The 15,143-nt window shown below is 40.0% G+C and overlaps 1 long non-coding RNA gene across 2 annotated transcripts; it reads left to right on the top strand.

Annotated features, from left to right (window-relative positions):
- The first annotated feature begins 10,751 nt into the window (after positions 1-10,751).
- On the top strand, positions 10,752-14,676 carry LOC109281614 (uncharacterized). Of its 2 annotated transcripts, none has more exons than XR_002088300.2 (3): positions 10,752-10,902; positions 11,566-12,070; positions 12,303-14,676. It is a non-coding gene; the product is annotated as an uncharacterized LOC109281614 (long non-coding RNA). The 2 variants fall into 2 exon arrangements; XR_002088301.2 differs by lacking the exon at positions 10,752-10,902 and adding an exon at positions 10,960-11,103.
- Positions 14,677-15,143: the final 467 nt, after the last annotated feature.

A 15,143-nucleotide genomic window follows, 5' to 3' on the forward strand; every position in this document is an offset into this window, starting at 1 on the left:
TGTGCAGTTATCAAAATTACTTTAGACAGTTCATGGTATGTTGATTGACTGACTGTGAATCTTTATGCTTTTACTGCATCATTAAGGTACCTCCATTTTGTGCAAGACAAATAAAGAGCAGGGTGTTTCCTTTATAAGTTCTTTTTCAATGTTTACAGGTTATCCACAAAAATTCTCTTGAGGCTCAAATTTGGCTTTCAAAACATCAGCTCAGAAGCCTTGTTGAAGGAGGGAGTGGGAATAGGTCATAGTGGGAAGCCAGTGCCAACAGTGAGTGAGTCAGAAAGAAAAAAGACTGGAAACTTAGGGAGCAAAGAACACAGCAGCCCTGGCTGACCACAGTGAATAAAATTACAAGTTGTGAATGTAGCTGAAGAGAATAATAGTTGATACACAGCTGCTCCATGGTGAATAATTGAGAACAAAGTGGGAAAGGTAAGAGTGAATACTTGCAGGAAGAAAGTAAACTTGAATGTAACTGACAGTAAATAAATAAATAAATAAATAGTCTTAGAAACTTCCTTTAGCAAGACAAAGGAGCAATACTCTACAGATAAAAGTTCAACTCCATGTAGATGGCACACTTAAGGCCATGCACACAGTTATGTTAAGTTTCAAATTAGAATTAAATGGTGTATAGGTTTTTAGCAAGTCACCTTTCACCCTGAACTGAATCAATATTAATTTGATGAGTAGGTGTCTCTACAGGTGAAGAAAAAAAAAAATGAATGGGGTAGATAAGCTTCGAGTTTAAATTTGACCACTTTTAGAAACCAAGAGATAATGTAAATGGTCATAAGCAAAAATGCAGTATATGCAAAGGAACACATCTTGATAAAACTGTGCAACACAATGTCCATTAAAAGAGCCAATGGCTCGGGACCGGGGGCTGTCTGTTAGGGGTGTGCAAAACAGGCTGTATTTGATTTGGATTCAGATTCAACCTGAATTAGGGCCAGTGATTCAATTAGTTGATTCGCATCACTGTCCCTGATCTGATTTGGCCGAACCCGAATCTGAAGATTCAATGCCAATTCGGAGAATCAGCAATTCGGTCATAGACACAGCTTTAAGTGTTTTTTCTACATACCTTCAGGTACCAGGCATGGCTCATGAATGCTGCGATGCTGGGGCAAATGGAACATCCCAAGGATGCACTCCCCAGTGGACCCAGAAGTGAACCAGAATTGCTTCTGGTCCACTTCTGGATCTGCTGCCAAGCTTACTGGAGAGCTCTCCACGCTCCTGTGGGATGCTCCATCTACCCCAGGATCAGCATTCACGAGCCGCCTGGGACCTTGAAGTAAGTAGAAAAAACATTTAAAGCTGAGTTTATGTCTGAATCTTTCCAAACTGATTGAGAGGGTTACAATTCAATTCGGAGAGATTAAAGGGTCTCCTGATTCGATTCATATTCGGAGATTCAGCCACCGAATAGGGCTGAATTTCCACCAAATCAAGTCAGGGACCGAAGCTTTGCACAGCCCTACTGTCTATTATATGTGCTCAATATAACACACAGTAAGAACTTGATCCAGGATAGGGGCCTATAGCTAGATTTGCACTAGAAATTACCAAAAGCAATAGCAATATCAGAGACTTTCTGATCACACTGGCTCTTACCTGATGCCATTGTGTAGGGACATTTCCTTGCTTTTTTTTTTTTTTTCCATTTCATCACAGAAAGATAGGAGGGCAATGGAGAAGATCAGGCTTCTAGGCAGAAGCCCTAAAGCAAACCAAGAAAAGGATAGAGCCGCTTCAGAAATAATACAATTTTCCTTATTCTAATAAAGGTCCTGATTCAGTGATGGAAGAAAGTGATTCTTTCTGCGATTCTTCATCATTGTGACATGACAACTAGCAGAAATTGACAGGATCTACAATATACTCTTCCACAGTATCACTTTCCATGACACTAGCAGCAGTGTGAAATTGAGTGTGATCACAGTCCTAGTCAATTCTACTGCTTCAGGAAGTATGTTACAGTCTGGGTCATTTTTTTTTCTTTAGATACTAGTGCCTTTTTGATGCAAAAGTAAAAGAAGATATCAAAAGACAGTACAAGAAAATTAAAATTAATAAATAGAAACTAGAATAAAAGTGGGGGGAAAGTGTGTTGATAATCTTCAGGAAGTGCTAGAAGCCTTTTACATCCCTCCCTGAAAGAACAGCTCTACCCAGCATGAAATACCAAGTCTCTTCATATACCCAACAGTTTCCCTCTATGGAATTTGTGACAATGAGCTTTTCCCAATCTTTAGGTACCGAACACCATTCCAAATAGATATCTCCTCCTGAAGCATCAAGTTCAAAAAGCAAGTTTCCCTACCTTTATCCGAAGAACAACTATTCCATGTACCCATTTTTCCTTGGCCTCCATCCCCAACTAAACCTTCTCAGATGATATTATTGTGTCTTCCTGTTGCCACGGTCTATATCCATTTTAAAATCTTCTCCTAGCTCATGTCTCCAATCTTTTCACTTTATCAGAATTTGCTATACTCTCTCCAAAATTCCTTAAGTTGCTATAAAAAAAAAAAAAGCTAGTACAAATTATGGTGTCCACAAAGATTAGTGTTTAACTGGTTACTTGATATGTGGATCATCTGCTGAAGTGGCAGGTTATAAATGAATTTATACAAAACCCAGTAGCTATTACTCCAGCATCAGTGTTCAAAGTGTGTACCCCTCCTCAAAAGATTAAGATGGTCTATCTAGTCACTTCTCTAACTAGAATCATAAAAACAGAAAAGTCAGGCTGGAAGGAAATTCAGGAGCGAATACAGTCCAATAATCTGTTCCACACAGTATCATCCCAGCAAAGTGTTTGTGTACCGACTCAAACAGTTATGAAGATTACAAAAACTCTCCAGGGAATCTATTCCAGTATTTAAACACCTGCATAATTAGAAAGTTCTTCCTAATACACAACCTAACACAACCTTGTTATAACTGCAGACATCTTCTCTTGTTCTGCAGACAGAACAGTTGATCGCCATCTTGTTTTTAACAATCCTTTTTGAGTTTGAAGATTTATCAAATCCTCTCAGTCTTTTTTTCATTCTAACTGTTCCTCATATGATGCATTTTCCATACCTACAATGTTTTTAGTTGCAGAAAATTGGGAGGAGTCCAGAGGAGAGCATCTTTCTTGACATGTATCCCAAGCTGAACATAGTATAAGGCCTCAATGTTGAATACAGTGGAAGAATCACTTCCTGTGACTTGTATATGACACTTATTATTGCATCCCAATATAACAGTCTTTCAGCAATATTACACTGCTGACTCATATTCAGATTGCACTACATTCTAACCTGCAGGTCATTTTTTGCTGTTCGGCTAGGCCTCAGCACATTATCCATTTTGTGTATGCAGGTTTGATTATCCCTTCCTACATAGAGTACTTTACACTTGTCTCTACTGAACTTCATTCAATTTATTTCAGATCATTTTCCCAATTTATTAAGGTCATTCTGCAGCCTAATCTTATCTTCCAAAGCATCTGCCACCTACTTTGGTTTCATCTGCAAATTTTCTGCACTCCATTCAATTCTCAAAGTTATTTATGATTTGGGGTCTCACAAAGAAATGAGTTTACCTTCATCACACAATTTCTTTTACTGTAATCTTCATTTTGTGAATGCATATATCCAAAAGAGATTACTTAAAATTAAGGATAATTATTGGGGGGGGGGGGGGCAGAGGGGTCCTAATTATTTTCAAGCATTACATAGCTTAAAGTGAACCATGTTTTGATGTAATGAAAAACAAAGTTTTTAGTTTAGAAAGATAAAAATTATTTAAATAGATTTTGCTTCCAAAAATAAAAGGCTAAACTTCATAGCTATTGTTATTCTAATTGAAGTCACACTAATTGTGTGAGTTAGCCTAATAATACTAAAAGGACTATTCACATGCCTAAAGTTAAACATATTTGTCTGTAGGATCTCCCTTCTCATCAGCACAGAGGCAGAAAAGGATCTTGGAGTCATTATAGACGACAGGATGAACATGGGCCACCAATGTGGGGACGCAGTTAGGAAGGCTAACCGCACCTTGTCAGAACAAATGCAGTCAACCAGGCAGACAACCATAATACAAAATAGGACTGTGCTTTATAATATGTATCTGCAGCAGAAAATAATTAAAATTCATGCCTTGTTGCGACCTTAATATTTGATGCTTATTTTCATGACAAAATATCCCTGATGTAGTGGTTCAACAAAGTTATGATTCTCAATAATCTAAAAGACTCAAAATGAGATAAAAAAAAAAAGACATTTAAAAAAAAATAAAAGTGTAAACAGCTAATTATGCAATACTTCGCAAAACAGAAATCCTTGATGCTGCAGATCATTCATACTTAGTGCAGTGCTAGAAGTAGGCAGTTTCTGGAGCATCTGGATCTCCTACTGGGTTTTTTCCTGGTCTGGGTGGTTTTTTTTATTTATTTGACAAAAAAAGTTGTATCAGCTACAAAAGTGGAGCACTTCAGGTGAACTCCTGAAGTCTTTAGTAAGGAAAACTCCTATTAAACAACAAGTTCAAAGATCTAGGAATCCTAGTAGCCCATTACACTATCACAATTAAGCCATGCTAGTTTATGTGGCCACTGGCTCAAAAAAGAAAAATATGCTAGAATCACATTTGACTACCTTTGACTTTGCAGCTCTTACAATCAGACTAACAGTTAAAGCTGGGTCAGCTAAGGGCAGCCTTTGGCACACATACAAAACAAAGCTCAGTATCATTCTCTAAAAATCAGTTATACACCTTAACTAGTTTGCGTTCCCTTGTCTCTGCTAAAGGCAAGGCAGAGCTTTAAAAACTGATCCTACTACAGGATGAGTCACATTTTATATGTGAAGGTAGAGAGGGCACGATCCAATCTTACTCCCATTGAAAGCGCTGAGGTTTTTATTTATGATGATTTTTCAGCTGGATTATTCCAGCAATGCTTGATACAAGAAGGGGAACTTCCAGATGTAGAACTTCTGTGTCAAAGAGACTCAAACATTTCACACTACAAGTCAAGAGTGTGTGCATAGGAGAAATAAGTTCTGTACTCTCTTTAGCCCTTTTATGTCCAAAGAGGAATGAAAATACATTATTATTTTTTCCTGTTCTTACCCACAACATTGCAACTAACGTAAGTCTCTGATAGCAAATGAGTCACAAGGGATTGTCAGACACCAGAGCTGGTGTGGAGGCAAAGAAACTGCTGTGTGGGGATGACTCTGAGAACCTATCACATTGGGAGGCACACTTTGTAGTTGGCTAAGAGAAGCAGGACCATCCCAAACCAGAAGACAGCAGAAATTTGAGACTTTCCCCCCAGATGCCCTTTCTACAGGTTTCTCCATGGAAGAAGATTATCTAAGCCCCTGAGTTCAGGAGTAGCCTCTAATATCTCAGTATTGCCTGTATATTATGTATATTTTCTGAAAAGAACATTATTTTGTGGCTTAGCTGCAGAATTTACATTAAACAGGAGGCCATTATCCTGTCATAACATCCTATTCCACATACATTATCTCTTAATTAACATTGAAACATTTAAAAACCATTAGAAGACACTCTCAAGAGTTCTAGATTTCAGAAAAAGATCAAAGTCAGATTATCATTAGCTAGTGTTCAGCTACAGTTTAGAAATGGGATTTTAATTAATGAATTGACATCTTCACTGGTTGGTTCACATGTCTTAAACTAGTAATCTATGCCAATCTATCTACCTGCTGCAATTAAAATACTTTCCATACTTAAGTAGATAAAATGAATGTCAATGAATTTCTGCAAATTCATTCTGACTGCAAATGTATTGATTAAGTCAAAATAGAACATATTGAATTACACTTCTTACCCAATCTATAAAACCAACATCTCTCTATTGCTAAGTATGATTGAATAAAATACATTACTTTTATTTTAATGAAAATGCTACTCTTGTTATATACCTCATCCTTTCATTACATGTGCAGGTACAACAAACTCAATTGCCTCAGTGTAGCAAAATACTGTCACAAAGGCTAGTGTTAAAGTATCCATCATTATAAATTACTGAATTAACAGTCTGAAAGAGTAATAGGTCCAGATATAAGGGTTAGCTTACTCACCAGTCTAAATGAAACAACAATGCAGTTAAAACCAACAAATGTATTTCTAGGGAAGCCGCATGTCAATTCTTATATAAGCTTATGTTTAAAGTATATATCCCACAGCAATTTTATCCACATTTTAAATCCGCCTAGTATCAATGCCTGTCAAACAAAACTGCTCTACTATTTATCAATCTGTAAATTACATTGTTATTGTATTTAATAGTTACAGATTCTAATAATACTAAAGTATTTTCATAAATCCCCTAAACTAATTTATTTATTTTTGAGAACAGATTAACAGAAAAGGCAACAGAATCCACTGAGGTATGTAGTTTCCAAAGACTGTCACAGGTGACAAGTATTAGATAATGGTGTCTGCACAACTGTCCGATATTGAACTTCACTTGCAAAAATTAATTAGTTAAAATGTTCACACCTATGGATTCTTATAAGTAAATTCCAGCTTGCACATTTGCGGCATCTCCCCTAAGAACTTGGAAGCCATTAACAGGATTCTACTATTTTTAAAGTTTCATTAGATGCATGTGCTTTCTGGCTTAGAATATAAACTAACCTGGAATGGACGCAGTGTTCATGTATTACTTACAAATCATTTCTTTTTAAATAGCAGGATTGCATTTTCTGATGCTTTAGAAACCTTCATCCTTCTACTTATGTTTTGCTGTTGGAATTGCCATAAGCTTACTGGCAATTTGGTAAGAGAACACCACTTCATGTGATAAGGGGAAGCTAAGAGAGTTAAGACTCTAAAAAGCAGACTAGTAGTTGAAAAGGTAATTAGATAATGGCAAAGGAGTCTTGGATATTTCCCCAATTCCCCTTCCTTTTTGTTTTCTTAAATATAGAATTTGGGCTTGAAAGAAAATCCTGGCTTGAATCCTCCCACTGACTTCATTTGTAGCCGATACAGGAAAACTCAGGGAGCAATGATGTATGAGAATCTTTTGTGGTTGTATTTATTAATAAGAGGGGGAAACTTTGTAGAAAAGTATACAGAGAAAAAACTAAAAATAAACAAAAATTTTTTTGTGCCCAATTAAGTAGAGAAAACGTTCTAGTGCAGCTCATCCTCGTGTAAAGTTTGCTCTGTACAAATACTAAAATTGTTGGACCTAAAGGATATCTGATGAAGAAACACATTATATAGAGCAGAGCTCCCCCCACCTCTTAAAAAAAAAAAAATCAGTTTAATTTTATATACCCTGCAAATTAAATGCTTGCAGTTGCTTATTTAAGAAATCCCTTTTTTTGTGTTCTCTAAACTCTGGAACTTTCTGCAACCTTCACCTGTAATGGAGGCACTCCAAAAAAAATTGATGTTAGAAGAATAATAAACTATTTTGTAAACACAGCCAGCTACATTTTCACCAACTCCTGGAAAAAGTCATACTTTTTGATTTAGTTGACAGCTCAAGACAGAATAGAACCTAACATGTCTCTTCTTCACAGAAACCAGCATTTTTCTTTAGAAAGTTCCATAAAGCTTTGTAAAAAACACAAAAATTACTTCAACCATTAAATGTTTAGGTCTTTCAATTTATGGGTGTCCTACTGAAAATGCTTGGTCTATAGTTTACAGAAATGCACTGTATAAAACAAATATTGGGGGGAAATGACTGTAACTAGTAAGACAAATGTGACAAAGCATTAGAGAGAAATAGTAGCTCAATGACTGATTTTAATATTTTAATAATAAGATACAGGAAGGTATCTGAATAACATGAGGAACATGGGTAAGAGCTGGTAATGAATGCAATGCAGTAGGAGCTCTAAGCAAGTATTTCAGGAACTGACCCTGAAAATAATACTACAAGACTGATTTTAAAATTTTGAGTATGATCTTGGAAGGTCCACAGCATTCTTAGTCACTGACTTGCTTAGAAAATAAAAATATGCAGTATCCCCATCTTAGTGTTGGGCTCTTGATGGGCATTTTTAACTTCATCTTTATACTATAAATAATTGTATTTAAAAGTTGTAAGACTGCATGCTTAAATTCTACCTGTTCAACAAGGCAGATACTTTTAATAAACCTCTGGAGGTGTTTGCATTCCATTTTCAGTAGGACATTTTCTAATTTACATTCCCTATTAAAATGAAGCAAAATGAAAGAAATTTTCCTTTTAAAAGATTATCATAATTACCTGCAAAGTTTCAGGAGACATATTTAACTCCTTCAGGGAACCAATACTTTTAGTAACTGATTATTCCCACAAGTAATCATTCAAATAAAATTATACCATATTTGGAGGTTGTTGTTAATAATAATAATAATAATAATAAATATGAGGTTTGCTCTTTCTTAGTCATTCCTAGTTCAGGTCCTTTTAACCACCGAGCAGAGCTAGTGGGAAACTGCTACCACCTTTTTTTCCCCCCCATTTGAAAAAAACAGCATCACAAACCTATATCTATATCCACACATACACACACCTATATGTTCTATTATTCTTGGTACATTAACTTTAGTATACAAAATTGCTTGGCAAACTTAAAATGTTTTTGGATATAGCTGCTTATGAGTTCTCACACACTTTCAAGTTATTTGAGAAATTACAGAGAAAAGCTTAAGAGTTTAAGCAGAACAAGGTTAATAAGAAAACAAGCATGAAACCACTTGATTGGTTCATCCACTGGCCTTTCAAGGACTGTACTTAAACTGGTTGCTTACTAATACAATAGCATCGTGTACATTAATTTTTTAATTGATGAAAAATTACAAAGATCACATTGCTGAGTGATTTTAGCTCCAATTCCTCTAATATTCTGCACTAAAATGTAACTTATAAATCAACTCAAACTTGATTTCAAGCTTAATAAAATCAAGTTATAAGAAATTGAACTTTGCTATTCAGGCACCAGACAGTTGTTAAAAGCAGAAGAATGCTTTTTGTCCTGGATAAGAAAAGTCCTGTCACTTGTTTTACTTCTATCTTAGCAATATGCAAATCTAGGTGTTTAAGCAACAGTGCTAGGAGCTCTTTCAGTTTTTTCTTTCTAGTGATCTAAAGCTGTGAACTGGATGCACCCAGTGCTGCTGTCCAAACTGGCAACACAATTACTGTAGTCCTTTTGTAAGCCTTACCATCAATATGACATAATTACCAAAAAAATTCTATCACCAGCTAGCTCTCAGCACCCTATTTTAAGCAAGTCTGACCATTTCAATGTAATTAACCATTCAACTCGTACAGCCTGTTCCAGCTAGCTGCAGAGGACTGGGAACATCTTTCACTGATTGCTTCCTCTTCTCTGCTTTTAATAATAATGTTTTCATACGTGCTTCTTTAATTACACCAAAGAGTAGAAGGACTTTCACAGGAGCACTGTGGTCTCTTTCCAAAGCACAATGACAACAGGAAGAAAAAAATAAAATAAATCACACACTCAAGAACTGGGGTCAGAAAGTAATCGGAAGACAGAAATAACTCCCCATGCCTCCCAGCCCACGCAAACCTGGTGTTCTCGGCGAGCACTCGCTCCAACCAGACAGTATTAAGTCAAATCTCTTTCAGCTGCGACTGTTCACTTTTGTAGTCCGATGAGGAAATGAAGTGTCCCCTGACAACATGCTCTATTCAGCTCTTATCTCAACTGTGACTCGAGAGAGAGGAATATTTTTTTTTTTTTTTTTTGACGCCGAGCTCTAGCAGTGTTTTTTCCACGGCTCCATCTGCTGGAGGTCCCTACAATTCTCCACCTAACTCACCGCCTCCAAACACACAGCAGCAGCAGCAGTAGCAAGTCGTTCAGCAGGTGGCTTCCAGGCAAAACCCTGCCCAAGTTGGGAGGAACTCGGCGCAGATCGGGACGGGCCAGGCCGCCCGGGGACTGGGGGAGGCTGCCTGGCACCCAGGGAGGTCTGACCCCAGCAGAAAACTTCCTCCCCCCCCCCTTTTTTTTTAAACAGAAAAAAAAAATAAAATTAAATAATGCGTGCCTATCTACAGAGACACAGCACCTGCTTTCATGTCACCTCAGGGACTTTCCACCCGCCCTCCCCATGAACAGAATCACCGACCTGCGGGGCTGGGAGCCTGCGGTGGGGTCAGTTGCTGTGACCTGAGGGATTATTACTATTAAGTGGCTACTGCTTTCAAAGCTCCCTCCAGAAAACCATTAAAACAAACCCCAAACCCGCCAGCCCCTCCCGTGGCTCCAAACTTACCCGCCTGCCACTCTCAACTCTTGCAGGACGAGGGCTTCTCAAGAGATGCCCAAGCCACAGCCATGTCGCCCCGCAAAGAAGCCCACGGGCGGGCACCCCCCGGCGGCAGGAGCGGTGTCCCTCGGCGCTGAGGGGTGGGAGAATAACGAGTTGAAGGGGCGAGCGGCTGGGATGAGCAGGGCAGAGGGAAACGCAAGGCTGCCTTACCTGCCTGCCGTCTCCCGGCCGGTCCAGGCAAGCCAGGCGGGAGGCGACGCGGCTGCAGCTCCCCACCCGCCCGCCTTCCTCGGGGCGCTGGAGCAGGTGGCGGCTGCAGGCGGCGGCGCAACACGTTTGGGTCTGAACTTTGCGGCTTCAGGCAGAGGCAGGCGAAGGAGCCAGCCCCACTCCAGCCGCCGCCGGCTCTGCCGCGCTCATTGGTGCCGGGCTTATTTATTTATTTCATTGCTCTCCCTCCCTCCCTCCCTCCCTCCCCTCGCACCCCTCTCCGCCGCCGCTCCCCTCCCCCTGGCTCTGACTCAGTCCCACTCGCTCCTGCCTCGCCGCCTGGCAGCGCTGCTGCCGTGCGCCCGGGCGGGGCGGGGCGGGCAAGGAGCCGCCGAGGCTGAGGTGGGCTCCGGAGACGGGCCCGGAGGGCTGGGAGGAGGACAGGGAGGGGAGGAAGGGGGGAGCAGCCGCCGCCGCCCCAGTCGCGGCTGTCACTGGGGAGCCTGCAGCAGCCTGGCACCTCCGCCGCCCCGTGCACCCCGGTGCGGGCTGCCTCCCTAATGGCAGCTGGGTCCCTGCAACTCGCTCCCGCCCGCCAGCCAGGTGCGGCCTCCGCCTGCGGGGGAAAGGGCGGGGAAAGCCCCGCAGAGGCGCAGCCGGAGCCCGAAGCGGGGACCAGCCCCGGCCCCTGTGGCGGGGCGGAGCGGGGCGGGGGGATGAGCCGAGGGAGCCGCGCGGAGGCTCCGGGCGCCGCTTCCCAGAGGCCGGCCCCGGCTGCCGGGCGAGGCCCGCGGCTTGGCTCGCTGCGGCGCGGAGCTCAACCTCCCTCTCGGACACGAGCGCAAATGTCGGGTCCGGTGTCGGGGGGGGGGGGGGGGGGCGCCGGCTGCACCGCCTCTGCCTCCGGGAGCCTGAAGCCGGGTCCTTGGCCCCGCTTCCCGCAGTGCTGCCCCGGGGCTGACCCGCCCCAGAGCCCCTCTGCTCTCAGCTCCTGCATCCCAGGGCCATGAAATTATTTTAGGCTTTTCTGAATTAAAATCTACATTTTATTTTTATTTTTTGCAGGAATTCCAACTCGTGACTAACAAGCTTGGACTGCGTGCAGATCCGCCTTGAAGAAGGGGTGGGGGGGTTGGGGAGTGGAAATAAAAACCCAATTTCGCACTGGCTCTGGCAGGCGGGAGGCCAAGGGCTGAATGGTGTGAGGGGGCTGGAGGGGGCTGCTCTGCAAAAGCAGGGCAAGCCCAGATCTCCCTTTGCCCCTTCCTCAGGGCCAAGTGCACCTCCACCCTTAGTGGCACAAGTCAAGGGGACATGTGATAGAGGTAGCCGTGGAGGAAGCCTTCGCAGCACGCCTGCAAAAGCCTTCTTCCTCTGAGCGCAGACTCTGCCGAGTTGCAGCTCTCAACGGAAAAAACAATCTTCCCTCCTACGGTTGGTGTGTTTATCCCCGTGCGCACACACGTGATGGATAGACAGTTGGCACCTTCCTCCCCCCCACCCCTCTTTCTTTCCCCCATTGAAATCAGAAGGAACCCCAGTGGGAGGAGAGAGGAGCACAATCAACAAGGTTAGTACAACACGCTTCCAGGTATGTTAGTAGTGGGGGTTTTCCCCCCTCCCTTCTCCTGAATAATCCCTGCCCACATCCCCTAGCAGTAAATAATCATTTTTCATTGTTCTTTTTCCCTGCTATAAAAATCAGGGTGGTGGAATAGTAAATGTATCCAGAGAATAAAATGAGTTATTTAGCAAGGATTAGTACAGAACAAAGCATAAATTATATCCTTGTTTCTCTTCAGGTGACAACATGGAGCACTGTCAAGATTGCTTTTATCCTAACAGTCAATCAATGAATTTATGTAGATTTGCCATCCCAAACAGAGGGTACAAATCTTTCTTTGCGCAACAACTCTGTAATTCTACCTTTGTCAAATGAAGACAATAAACCAGAAAGATTAATGTACATTTTCTGCTTAGTAATAAATTCAATTGTCAAATGCAGAGAACTTTTTTATTCAAAGACCTGGATCAATGGTTGACTTTGTTTTGAAGCATTTATTTAAGAAGGTGTTTAAAAAGAATGGAGTTCATGCTCTTAATATCCTTAGAAATCTTTCAAAGGCAATCACTCTATTTGTCAATCGAGCGGTCACTGCTATGTAACAATAAGAAGTGTGAAAGTTGGATGTGGGAATCCCTTTGGGTTTGTGTAGTTTGCTTTCTCAATAGGAACAGAACAGTAGGAAATTAGAAAGTGAGACACACTTAGAAATCCTATTTGAGTCTTTTAAACTGCTTCCTTTAAACAAGGTAGAATTTCATCTTTCATCTTAACACCATTAAGCTTCAAGGTCAATTAGATGAACATGATAAATGTGATCTGTGTCGGAAGGAATGCCTCTTACTTTTTCTAATATATTAAGCAGCTAATGTTTAAATAGTTAACCACTCATTTTATCTGGTTGTCATTTTAATCTCTTACTTTTTAGCCTTAAGTGAGTATTTAAGCATATTTATTAGCAAAAACGCAAAGATTCTGTTGAGATAAGCACTTAACTTTTCAAAGTATGAGCAGTTAACAAGAGATAACACTGTACTGATTATGAACCTCATTCGAAGCCTACTGAAGTCCATAAAAAAAAACTCACATTGAGTTCAGTGAGTTTTGGATCAAACTCACACAAGGATTTTATTTGACAAGGGATATGGTACAGTGGTTATCTCAAAGCAAAACTACTGTTGGTTAAACTGGCACCTGTTTCATTTTTATAAACAACTATAAAGGAAAAAAAAAGAGATGCAACTAAATGTTGCAGATTTATGTACTCTAAACTCCATACTGCAAACTTTAGGACTCCTCACATCTCCTAAAAAATGTGATGTATTACTCCATTTCCATTCAAACCAAGTATGGGAACTGTTTTAACTGTGGGTTAGATACTCATTGCTTAATGATGCAATACTTAATTCAGTGGTCTATTAACCTGAGTTGAGCAAGCAGATTTTCTTCCAGAGTGTTTAGGAGTTAGGGTTAAAGAACATGGAAACAATGAAAGAGTTAATAGCTACAGTAAAGGTAACAGATAGAAAGGGCAAAGAACTCAAACTTAAAAGATATGAGAATAAATGTAACTGAAAGTGACAAGGAGAAAGAAAGCCTAAATTAGAATATTTCTGAGACTGCTGAGTCAGGCTTTACTGTGTTGCTTGCAGTTGGCCTGTTTCACTGTATCATTTTGATCACCATGCTCTTCTTTCCTGTAAAGTAAGTGCATAATAATAATCATAATAATAATGCAACAAGTAACATGCATATAGCTTGACTGTGAAGGAACTCGCCTCCAAAGATTAGGAAATGTCAACAGTTAAAGTTTCTCCAAAAATACTAATTTGACCATGTTATACATCATTAAAAAAAAAAAAAAAGAAAGAAAAAGTCTTATTAGATGTAAAAGCACAACAAAACCAACCTGATGTTTAGGAACTATTAACAAGACTACCAAGTGTAGTTCAGTCCCTCCAATCATTTATAAAAAAAGGAAGGAAAAACAGGTTTGGAGGATGCTCTGGGTATTATATTTGCCTCTTGAGTTTCATTAACTTTTTTTGTTGTTTGATATGTAACCTTTTCCTTTTTTGTTTAAAGTATATTTTTCTATTCCTTGTTGATGTGTTAAAGATGTCAAGTTGCAGGGAAAACCATTCACCCGGTACGAGAAAGAGTAAAACTACTGTGCCTGGGGTTAAATGCCAAAAAAATAGGGAGAAAAAATACTCTCTCTAATCTTTTAATTATACCCATTTAAGGTATTTGCAAGAATAGTAAATTCATTCCGTGAATATCAAACTTAAGGTTGAATATGTGACCCTAATTCTGACCTTTGGTGCATATACATGTAGTCTTATGACATGTACTCATTCTCCTTAAGCTATAATAAAATAATTGCTTGTCATATTAAAACTTCAAGTGTTGCCCCAGCAATTAGATATGGGCATATGTATAGTCTCCTTGACTGTATATTTCCCATACACATCCGACTGTGGGACTAGGGACTTGGATGCACACATTGCACCTTATAATATGTTTCTTTGTTGCCTATTTATTCTAGTTCCATTATCATAATAATGTAATCTGGCCTTTGCTGATGCCTTATAAAGTTTGCTTCCTTCTAAGATATGTGTTTTTAATACAATTTTGTTATCGGTGTTCATTTAGCAGAATATTTGTTTTCATTTAAAAAAAAAAAGATACCTCTTCACTGTATTATATTATAAACTTTTTTCCCAGAGAAACCCTTATTAGCCTCTCTATTTACAGAAAATATTCACAAATATTTACAGAATATCTACAGAAAATCTTCACCTTACCTCCACCTCTGGAAAAGGCTGGCTGTATGGCTAACCCACTTCCAAACAAGGCATTCAATTGTCCTGCATTTGAGTTGTACCATCTGTTTAATGTAGCCAATAATAGCAATCATCAAGGTATGCAGGCATTCAATTCCCTATTTTACAGATGGCCTAGCTAAATGCAGAAATTTGAAGCAATATTCTGAAGATGTACAATAGGTTATAGAGGGTTTTAGCAGCAGTTCTGCTACAAACATACATAAGAATTTCTTCACAGAATTTCTCTTTCT

Source organism: Alligator mississippiensis, chromosome 2 (assembly GCF_030867095.1).
Source record: "Alligator mississippiensis isolate rAllMis1 chromosome 2, rAllMis1, whole genome shotgun sequence".
Taxonomy (NCBI): Eukaryota; Metazoa; Chordata; order Crocodylia; family Alligatoridae; genus Alligator; species Alligator mississippiensis.